Source organism: Rhododendron vialii, chromosome 10a, assembly GCF_030253575.1.
Source record: "Rhododendron vialii isolate Sample 1 chromosome 10a, ASM3025357v1".
In the NCBI taxonomy this organism is placed as follows: Eukaryota; Viridiplantae; Streptophyta; class Magnoliopsida; order Ericales; family Ericaceae; genus Rhododendron; species Rhododendron vialii.
The window spans coordinates 8,058,323-8,070,058 of record NC_080566.1 but is presented as its reverse complement, the minus strand read 5'-3'; the positions used below and the strand labels follow the sequence as shown (position 1 = coordinate 8,070,058).

Here is an 11,736-nt window from a genome sequence, read left to right as displayed (position 1 = left end):
TGTCGCGCGACGGAGCCAGTCTGGCGCGCGAGGATGCGCCTTGGCGCACTGTCGCGCCATGGAGCCAGTCTGGCGCGCGATGGTGCGCCCTGGCGTACTCCAAAACAGAAGACATGCAAATTGAACTACGGCTAGCAATTTCTAACAAAGGAAAGCAGTAAACTGGTTATTAACATGCTCAACAGAGTGATCTATACACAAAATAAAGCACAAAACAGTAGGACACCAATCCCCACACGGTCCATCTCATGCAGCACCGGAGTGTCGCGCGAGAGAGTGGGACCATCGCGCGCTGGTTCCTACCATGACGGTTTTTGAAACCTTGCCAGCTTTAGGACCAGAACTGGTATTGATTACCAGCCTTGGCCCTGCCGGCCCCCCTCAGGGATCAGAACAGAAAATAGAACAAAGGTAAGCTATACCTTTGGTTTTTGAGTTTGAAAGGTGTTGAGCTTTGATGTTTGAAGGCTTGATTGAGGAGTTTGAGTGGTAGAAGCAAAGAACAAGCTTTGTTCTTGGATGGTTGAAGTGTGAAAATGGAGGATTGTGAGTTTTGGAAGAAAAGTACTAGAGCTTGTGCTTGTGCTTAACCTTTCATTTTTTGGAACCCTTTGAATGAAAGACCCATGGGGGTATAAATAGGGAGAGGGGGTGATCAATCTGGTTGGTGTAATGAGAGGAGCTCAACCAGTCAACGAGGCTGGTTAAGGTTTGCTTGGTGGCTAAGCATCCCAGCTGATAAAGGTGATGGGGACAGCTTTGACCGTCGCGCGACATAGTGAGTCTGTCGCGCGATGGTGCGCCCTGGCGCATTGTCGCGCGATGGAGTGAGTCAAGCGCGCGATGGTGCGCCCTGGCGCACATCAGTAGGGTTTTTGGTTTTTGAAGTGGCTTAGGCTAGGTTAGGTTCAAAGGTTTTTCAAACACTCAAAGCTCAAACACGCTATCATTCCCAGGGTGTTCTTGATCCATTTCATCATTGGGGAATCAAAAACCGTAAGTAAACTAATCTGGAAGCCCAGATTGGGTTGTCTACAGTAGCCCATCTTTGATGGCACTTGAAGCACCATCGACTTGGTACGAGTAACGTCAAAGAATTCTAGACACCCCTCAAGGCAATCCAGAGCAGAACATACTAGCAAAGTAGACAAGCATACTTACAGAACCTTATTGGTTGAATTGACGGACGGACCGTTGCTGGGGATGGAAGTAGAAGTGGACGAATGCATCGCCGCTTGTTGATTGAATTTGGGCAGAACAGGCTGTCGTTGCAGATTTGGACGGGACAGGCCGTTGTTGCTGGGGATCAAGCTATCCTCGGCACAAAGTATTCCAACAAACACGGGTAGGTCGTGTCAGGCAGGTTGAATTCCATCTGTAGGGAATCAGAGTCAATCTCCTTATCAAAGACCGTCCGAGACAGAGCAATAAGCTTGCTGGAAGATGCACTTGCGGCTAGACTGAGGGTGATTGTCGTTCGGGACAGGCCAAGACGGACTCTCCTGGGGAACAATCAGTTGCGGATGAAAGGACCATCGAATGATGTTCTGGTCGTTGTTTGTGGATTTGACAGGACCGGCTGTCGTGAATGCGGACGGAGAGATCAATGTGCCGAATGACCAAACCGTTGGTGGATTTGATAGGAAGGATCATCAGTATAAATGATCGAACCGTTGAAGTCTGGATGGGAGGATCATCAGTATAAATGATCGAACCGTTGCAGACAGGATGGAAGGATCATCAGTATAAATGATCGAACCGTTGAAGTCTGGATGGGAGGATCATCAGTATAAATGATCGAACCGTTGCAGACAGGATGGAAGACGGGCTGATCAATGTGCAGAATGATCAAGCCGTTGATTTGGTAGAGATAGACGATATGGCTGACCGTCATGGATGATATGGCTGACCATCGTTGAATGACTGATATGGCTGACCGTCATGGATGATATGGCTGACCATCGTTGAATGACTGATATGGCTGACCGTCATTGATGATATGGCTGACCATCGTTGAATGACTGATATGGCTGACCGTCATGGATGATATGGCTGACCATCAGGTTGATTGAGTCGGACGATATGGCTGACCATCGTTGATGATATGGCTGACCGTCGTTGATGATTGGGTCGGACGATATGGCTGACCGTCATTGATGATATGGCTGACCATCAAGTTGATTGGGTTGGATGATGTGGCTGACCGTCGTTGATTTGAAAGGGCAGATCAGTGTGCAGAATGATCGAGCCGTTGAGAAATGGAAAGGACCGGCTGTCGTTGATTTGAGACGGGAAGATCAGTGTGCTGAAAGATCAAGCCATTGAGAAATGGACAGGACCGGCTGTCGTTGATTTGAGATGGGAAGATCAGTGTGCTGAAAGATCAAGCCGTTGAGAAATGGACAGGACCGGCTGTCGTTGATGGAGATGGGCGGATCATCAGTCTAAATGATCGAGCCGTTGAAGATTGGACAGGACCGGCTGTCGTTGATTGAGATGGGCGGATCATCAGTTTAAATGATCGAGCCGTTGAAGATTGGACAGGACCGGCTGTCGTTGATTTGAAAAGGGCGGATCATGCTTCAGGATGACCGTGCCATTGAACATTGGACAAGACCGGCTGTCGTTGATTTGAAAAGGGCGGATCATGCTTCAGGATGACCGTGCCATTGAATATTGGACAGGACCGGCTGTCGTTGATTTGAAAAGGGCGGATCATGCTTCAGGATGACCGTGCCATTGAACATTGGACAGGACCGGCTGTCGTTGATTTGAAAAGGGCGGATCATGCTTCAGTATGACCGTGCCATTGAATATTGGACAGGACCGGCTGTCGTTGATTTGAAAAGGGCGGATCATGCTTCAGGATGACCGTGCCATTGAATTGGATTGAATTCTGATTCCCCAAAGTGCATTCTAAGTGCCAACAGAGCAGGACAGCGAGGTTGTGTGCTTGATGGTTACCATGGCAAATGAGACAAGGAAAGTGGCGTGTGGCATTCCCCCATTCTTGCACTAACCCACAGAAGTGATTCCGTCATAGAATTTTCCTGCTTTAAACATTTGATATACAATATGCAAAGATGCATACTAAGAAAATGCACAAATTGAAAATGAAGATGCAAGCTAAGGGCGGCTCCTACGAGGACAACGACGCCTAAGGACTACCACTGAGCCCAAGTACTTTACTGCCTTTTGCCCTGAAGATGCGCACCAAGATAGAGAGACATCGAGCGGGCTGGCGTGCCCTAGTTGACGGAATTGGGCTTGCGTGCCCTTTCTTCGATACTTGGGCAGATGTGCCCCAGAGATGCTTTGCTTGGCATTGGGCTGACGCGCCCTTGCTGCTTCAAGAGATTCCGCTGCTTCCGGATTACTGATACTAGGGTAGCAATGTAACAATTGCGTTTTCCAGTTTATTGGCACTATTTTACAAGTGTTGAAGAGAATGCAAAAACTAACCACTAATATTTAATTTGCATTGACAAGTGATTGAAATCGACACACAGACGTGCGCACATAAACAGACTCGCCTAGCTCGAATGAAAAGGGAAAAAGAGCCCCAAGGTATAATGCAAACCCTTAGACACACGGAACATAATGAAATTTTTGGGTATTAATGAGCCAAAAACTCACAACATTCCTTTGGACAGGTGAAATTGACACTTGCGAAAGACGCAAAAAGGCACAAAGACCTCTACAAACAAAACCGAGAAAAGCATCTCGAAACGACAGTTGATTGAAAAGCTGGAAAAATGTCGCAAAAATGGACATAAAACACAGATAATGACTTGTATAGGCCCGGACTGAAACCGACACCCCCGTGCAGTCACATTATGTCCATATGACTTGCATGGTATGACAAGACTTGGCAAAAGCCCCTGGAATGACATTCGAGGGTAGTAGCTAGCTGCTACTGTCTGTTGCAAGAAGCGTGCGCGGGTTTGAGACCAACGCGCATCACTTCGAACAAACGCGCTATGGTTGCTTACACCAGACTTCGCTGAACTTAGAATAAATTGTGAGCCGGTTAAGGCCTCTAGCATTTTGTTCTGTTTTTGATGCTTTAAATGTTTTAAGACTTATGCTCAGCCTGTAAATTGAAGAAGTAGTTTGTAATAAAATTGAAAGACAAAGATTTTCCCCCTTCTGATTCCTCCAATGCAGCTTGATCTGATCTTCGATCCTCTTCGACCTTTGATGTGTACCAAAATGTCAACCATGGATCCAATTGATAGAATGTGACCGAGTCTCAAAGATTGACTGCCTACGTATCCCAAGCTAGGGAATCAGGTCAGAACGTAGTTCAGGCCAAGGTTCACTCGAGTATTTTACCGTACCGTTTACGCTATAACTTTTGCCTAGAACCGCCCATTCGGGTTTTCGGTCTAGCGAGCTTTCAAATGTTGCCTTTACTTTTGCCTAGACCTCCTTCATAGGTTCTTGGTCTAGCAGGCTACTCTAACTTTTGCTTGGAACTGCCCACCCTTGGGGTTTTCAGCCCAACGAGCTTCTCTCAGGGAAAAGACTTTTGAATTGATCCATGTTGACCAAGGTATTTGAAATTGATTGCCATCGAGGTCGTCGAGATCGATGATCTCTAGCCACAGCCTCAGATAAAACGGCTTTGATAGCGCAGAGTCCAGTGTGCTTCGGTTGACATGTCTCGTTCCAGACCAATTTTGAACTTGCTAACTTGTACTTGGTGGAATGCTGTTCCTACAAACTTGAACATTTATGAGGCGCTGGACCTTTTGAGCTTCTGCTTTTTGGCTTGGCATCCGGTAGCAACAAGATTTGATGTTCCTTTATCTCAAGATCAATACCAGGCATGTCTTTGTGAGACCATGCCAAGTCGTTGCTGAATTCTTCGAGCCTGTCTGACCGGGCGCAATGCTCCTTTGGGGGCAGTGCTTGGACCAACCTTGAACCTTTCGGGAGGTTATACTTGTCTTTCAAGTTTATTTGAAACTACTTCTCCTTTTAATAGGCTGAGCACGCCTTTTGTCTTTCCTTTCGGCGAGGGAACACATTTCCTTGGGAATGATCCCATCGAAATCTATCCCTTCGTCGTCGGTCGACACAGTTTATTCACAAGCCAGCAAAGTACTTAGAAGCAAGATAATGCATTCAAAAAGATAGCCCCTCGGGGTTGCCAAGTACAGCAAAAGACTCGGATTGAAAATAAAAGCTACGACGTGGAGGGCCAAAAGGCACAACCTCCGACTCAGAGCTAGACTTAGATGACTCAAAAGACTCTGTGTCAGACTCAAACGTAATGCCAATGCAAACTAGACGCGGTTTAAAAATGCAATATTTAAAAGGCTACCCATAGCTTCCACAAAAAGAGGTGGGATCCAACGGGTGTCAGACCCAAATAACAGCACTTCGGCTTCCTCAACTTCTTTGACCAAACCTACTCGGTGCTCCCATGAACAATGGACCTCAGCCCGTCAGTCTGCTCCCTTGTAAGCTCCTCATTACTGTCAATCCAGGTGTCGGCAGTGAAGACCTCAATTGCCCAACCTACAGCCATCATGTTAATCTCCGATTCGTACAGGATGGATACGATTGGTTTGGGTTGGCTCTCTGGGACGATATAGTGGCTAGGGTTGAATATGGTGGAGCTCGGGTTGATTTGAGTGGAGGTGATAGATATTTGACCAACCAGAGGGTCAGAGTTGTGTTGAGGCAAAGAGTTGGAAATGACGTTAGGCTTTGGTGGAACTTGAACCGTGCCATTGTCAATGAGATCTTGAATCTCATGTCGAAGACGATAGCATGCGTCAGTGGGATGGCCAGGCATTTGGTGGAAGGCACAGAAATGGTTTGCATTGCAGTTGGCTGGTAAGACTTTGGGTGGGGAAGTCGGGGTCAAAGGCTTGAGATGCCCGGATTGGAAAAGCTTCTCCATTACTGTAGATAGAGGTGCCTCGAAGACATTGAAACTCCGGGGTTGGGTTCGGGCTCGGAAGCTTTGAGCGTTTTGAACCTGATTGGTATCGGTTGTTGATGGTGGTGGGGTTGTGATGATACCACAATCAACGAGATCTTGAACGGCATGTCGAAGCCGGAAGCAAGCACTGGTAGGATGGCCAGGCATCTGATGGTAGGCACAATAGAGGTTATACTTGAAGTTGGGTGATGGATTTTTGGGTAGAGGAGTTGGATTGAGGGGCTTGATGGAACCAGCATCGAGGAGCTTCTCATAAATTGAGGCCAAAGGTGTAGAGAAGCGTGAGAAAGTCCTTGGTGGGTTTCGGCGAGTGAACTGAGAATCCAAAGCGGAACCCTTGTTTGCTTCACAATTGCAACATATTGCCTCATCAATAGGATGCATTCTTTTGCCTTCGGGGCTGAATTCATCACTAAGTATGTCCTCCCCTTTGGCAATGGCTTCGACAAAGGAATCAACATCCTCCTTCGAGTGAGTCCTGGCCTCATGAAACTCAGCCAGGTCTTTGAACATATCTCCTGAGCACAGCTTGATTCCAACCGTCGGAGGGTGGTAGGCTTGAGAAGGTTCTTTGACTAGCCCCATATCTGGCTGCGGGGCTGTGGAGGTAATGAGGCCAACGAGTCCCTGAACCATAATCATCTGTTTGTCCATCTTGTGACCCAATTCTTCTACAGTCTTCTTGAGCTCAGCCAGCTCCATTTGTACTGCCATTCTGAATTGATGGACAAGGCAGGTGATATGACCTTGGAAGCAAAGGTGCAACAGCTCCGGTAGATGTTCCCAAGCAGGTTTGGCTCTTCTTTTTGGTACTCTTCGACGATGCAATGGCCCGAAGCTTTGGACAACAAAGTAAGACAAAAGCTTAGTGGTGTTCCTACAGCAAAATGCAATGTACACGTCGTTGTCGGTGTCAACCCTAGACTCTAGAACTAGAGACAAGTCTGTCTCATGATGTTCGGAGGCTGCCAGAATCCTCAGAATTCTTTTTGGGGGTGTATCCTTTGAATAGATCAAACTGATCCTAAGAGATGTCAAAACAGACTAAGTCTTCGACTAGTCCCATTTGAATATTCGACTTTGAATTAGAAACAACTCGGTATTGACGGCGTGACACCTTAACCGAGGTGGCGTGAGCAACGCTGTGCTTTAGCCGGGGTGGTTGTAAGTGACAAGGCACTTGTAACCTGAATGATATCAATGTCACGACATCAATACTTTGTGGTTCCTTATTGTCGGTCGAATCCTTAATCGGGCATGAGCCAAGGACTTAATAAGGTTTGATTTCTCAAAGTCTCGCTGATCTAAGGACTTTGAAAAAAATTAACAACGTGCACCATCGAGATGCACGACTCTTCATCGGGTCTAGCAGCGTCCTAATAAGCATAAGACAGACTCGAAAGAGAGAGACAACCTAGAAGCCGCCCTAATCATGCTCCTACGCAAAACAGAATGTATGTATGTACAGTTCCAGAGACGAGTTTGCCTCACGAGTTTCAGACGTTGCCGGAATCCTCAGAATTCTTTTCGGCGATGTGTCCTTGAGTGGATCGACAGATCCTAAAAGAAGTCAAAATAGACTAAATCTTTGGCTAGTCCCTTTTGAAGATTCAACTTCGAACTTGGAACAACTCGGCGTTGATGACATGGCACCTTAACCTTGAACACGGCGGTGTATAGTGACTTCGCACTTCAACCTGGGTGGCACCAGTGACGTGGCATCCATACCTTGTGGTTCCTTATTGTTGGTTGAATCCTTAATCGGGCATGAGCCAAGGATGTAGTAAATTTTGATTTCCCAAAGTCTCATTGAACTAAGGACTTTGCGATTGATAACGAACATTCGACAGAATGAACGACTCCTCATCGGGTCCAACAACGTCTTAGACAGCGCATGACAAACTTGAAAGACAAGACAACCTTAAGCATGCTCCTATGCAAAATAGTGTATGTACAGTACATGCGATAGGGAAAGCAGTAACACGTAGACAGTATATGGGGGTTAGATGCAAGTAATCTTAACCTGTAGGTACCTGTCCTAGTTTGGAGAGTTCTAATGCTTTGTATATGCAAAGGCTGGTTTTGGCTTGTAACGGGTTCCTCGGACTAAAGCCAAGATATACCTCCCGCTGCCCGCGTAATCGCAGAGCAACAGTCAAACGGTAGAATGACTCATTATCGTCGAAGGTTGTCGGTCATTCGGGGTCCCCGAGCTCCGATAAACCGTGCCGGATTGCCAAAACGATCCAACGAGGCTTTATCCCACATCGATGCAAATGAAGATGCTAAAGAAGTTGATTAATGAAAATAGAATCGCAAATTCGCAAACGCCTTTTTCAAATTTGGCCCACTTTATTTAGTCAATGCTTAGAAGAAACTACACGAGAGAATGATCGGAAAAGTCCCAGATTGGATTGGCCGGACACGAGGTCCCGTTAAATCACCAATCCTTTCTTTAGCAGCGCGAAGCTCACTATTTTGACAGACTTTTGTGGGATTGTTCTCAAGCGTATTAAAATCTAAGTATAGACTAATATTGATTCGATCCCCAGCAGAGTCGCCACTGTGGGCAAGCGTGCCCTTTTCGGAATTTTCGGATTCCGAGACGCGAGGCAAGGGGCCCGGGTCGAGGGAGCGCGAGCGGGGAAGCAAGCGCTCACAAAAATACAGAGTCGCCACTCGGGTTTTGAAGGTCCGACACCCAAGGAACCGTATTTCGAAGCACTTGCCGCGCTGATTGATTTGAAAAAGTTAAGGAACCAGTCCGTCATAACCATATCTGGGTTCGGGAGCCAGGTTACGAGAGGGGAAGGGTTTTATGGCACCCCTCTCGCCCAATCCGGAGATCGGTCTCTACTTAGGCATTTGCGAAAATGTTTGTTTGCGATTCTGTTTGATTAATCAATTTTTAGCCAATTAGGGCAGGGGAACAGTTAATCGGGGATTAATACTGTAACATGTTTGCAGGATGTGATAGATAGCATGGATGAGCAGTTAGTATAGGATGAGAACAGACTGCTGTGAGAGTTTAAACAAACTGGGAGGCCCCTGTTTTGGAGTGACGTGCGTAGGAAGAAACTAGCATGCACTGAACGAGTCACTGCATGCTGTTTACTCATGCGCGCACAACTCCAAGACACGCGCGCGCCGGTGAGCTCAAACCCACAGCTCTTATTCTCAAACCATCTGGGCTCTGGAAGGACCAGTGCACACCCAGGACAAACCACGCAGTTTATAACAGCATAATATACAGTTTAAAGGAGTTTAAAGCCTTACAAATTAATAAAACACCCCATAAACAGTGTGGGGACAAAATAATGATCTAAAACTAAGCTACCCGTGCAAGGCCACTCACTGGTCAGAGGCATACTGTCGCGCGACGGAGCCAGTCTGGCGCGCGAGGATGCGCCTTGGCGCACTGTCGCGCGATGGAACCAGTCTGGCGCGCGATGGTGCGCCCTGGCGTACTCCAAAACAGAAGACATGCAAATTGAACTACGGCTAGCAATTTCTAACAAAGGAAAGCAGTAAACTGGTTATTAACATGCTCAACAGAGTGATCTATACACAAAATAAAGCACAAAACAGTAGGACACCAATCCCCACGCGGTCCATCTCATGCAGCACCGGAGTGTCGCGCGAGAGAGTGGGACCATCGCGCGCTGGTTCCTACCATGACGGTTTTTGAAACCTTGCCAGCTTTAGGACCAGAACTGGTATTGATTACCAGCCTTGGCCCTGCCGGCCCCCCTCAGGGATCAGAACAGAAAATAGAACAAAGGTAAGCTATACCTTTAGTTTTTGAGTTTGAAAGGTGTTGAGCTTTGATGTTTGAAGGCTTGATTGAGGAGTTTGAGTGGTAGAAGCAAAGAACAAGCTTTGTTCTTGGATGGTTGAAGTGTGAAAATGAAAGATTGTGAGTTTTGGAAGAAAAGTACTAGAGCTTGTGCTTAACCTTTCATTTTTTGGAACCCTTTGAATGAAAGACCCATGGGGGTATAAATAGGGAGAGGGGGTGATCAATCTGGTTGGTGTAATGAGAGGAGCTCAACCAGTCCACTAGGCTGGTTAAGGTTTGCTTGGTGGCTAAGCATCCCAGCTGATAAAGGTGATGGGGACAGCTTTGACCGTCGCGCGACATAGTGAGTCTGTCGCGCGATGGTGCGCCCTGGCGCATTGTCACGCGATGGAGTGAGTCAGGCGCGCGATGGTGCGCCCTGGCGCGGAATGGTTGCGCCCTGGCGCACATCAGTAGGGTTTTTGGTTTTTGAAGTGGCTTAGGCTAGGTTAGGTTCAAGAGTTTTTCAAACACTCAAAGCTCAAACACGCTATCATTCCCAGGGTGTTCTTGATCCATTTCATCATTGGGGAATCAAAAACCGTAAGTAAATTAATCTGGAAGCCCAGATTGGGGTGTCTACACCCAAATTGCAAGCCCACGAAGAAGCAAGCTAAGCTCAGCCTATAGACCCAAACCCTAACCCTTAACCGCCCAGAACAGAGGAACGCCCTCAGCAAACCAACAGTTGCCGGCTAACCTCCCCCCCGGCGACACTGTACCCCACCAATAAGACCCACCCCGGATCGACCAAACCACCATAGTGCCAGCAAGCAAACCTCGCCGGCAAGAGCACACGACTTGCACTTTACTCTATTGTAATACATGATTCACACATACTACCTTGCCTTCTTTTACAAGCACATGACTCGCACTTCCACGTTATTCGCACGAATGTAGCATTGTGTTTCTCCATTGGCTACAAAATGATCCACACTAGTGCCTTTAGAACAAGTACATAGCTGCAAAAGTACTAAAGAGACTTAATGAAGAGCACATTCAAATTTCAAAGCCAAGGGATTTACTAAAACTGATTTTTCTAACCCAGAACAGTGGGAGAAAAAGGAACTCCGTGGCCTCCTGAATTACAACTTTTTTTTTGAACTTCACCTGCATTACAACTTGAAATGTGACAGTAGATGGTCTTCTCCACCGGTCCCTCTCTGGTATCGGAGCGTCAGGTACTCTTCCGCAGCAGTATCCTTGTAGACGGGAGGATTCTCTTCCGATAACAACTCCTTTATCGGCCCATATGATCTTGACCCGGTGCCTTCTAGGAAACGAGTTCTGAAAAAGCTTGGCAAGGAAATTCCAGGTCCAACCGCTTTTGCGAGCACCCCGGACAAGCTTGTTCTTGTTGGAGCATAAGAATCAGTTTTCGTTTACTCCACAGAAAACCACTACTGGTGCAAACGAGCCGAACCGAGCCTTACAATATTCAAGCTTGTTTATTAAGTTTTTAACGAATACGAGCTTGAGCTCAGTGAAAACTTAACGAGTCGAGCTCGAGCCGAGCGGACCTTGGCTTGACTCGAACTCGAGCTTGTTCACGAATCTCAACGGACCAACGAAAAATGTATATATATCATCGCATAGGCCTAATACAACCAAAAATATTTTAATTGTGAAGGTATATATCTTTCATTTTCCTATGGAGCGGAGGTGTATTGATATGCATGTGCTCTCACCTCCCTTGGTTGATTGGAAAATGAAAACAGAAAGAACGAATTATGAAATAACAATAAAAATCATAAACTTAAGTATATATACCCCAGCTCGCGAGCCGATTCGAGCCGAGCTTATCCTAGCTCGAGCTCGGCTTATTTACAAAACGAGCTGAAAAAATCGGCTCGAACTTATTCGTTTAACTTCCGAGCCGAGCTTGAACGAGCCACTACCGAGCCGAGCGGCTCGGTTCATTTGCAGCCCTGCTGATGAGCCA

General features: G+C 46.9%; 1 long non-coding RNA gene across 1 annotated transcript; it reads right to left on the bottom strand.

Annotated features, from left to right (window-relative positions):
* Positions 1 to 10,777: 10,777 nt before the first annotated feature.
* On the bottom strand, positions 10,778 to 11,186 carry LOC131303625 (uncharacterized). Its single transcript, XR_009192110.1, has 2 exons — positions 10,905 to 11,186; positions 10,778 to 10,874 (listed from the first exon to the last, which is right to left on the bottom strand). It is a non-coding gene; the product is annotated as an uncharacterized LOC131303625 (long non-coding RNA).
* Between the last annotated feature and the right edge of the window lie 550 nt (positions 11,187 to 11,736).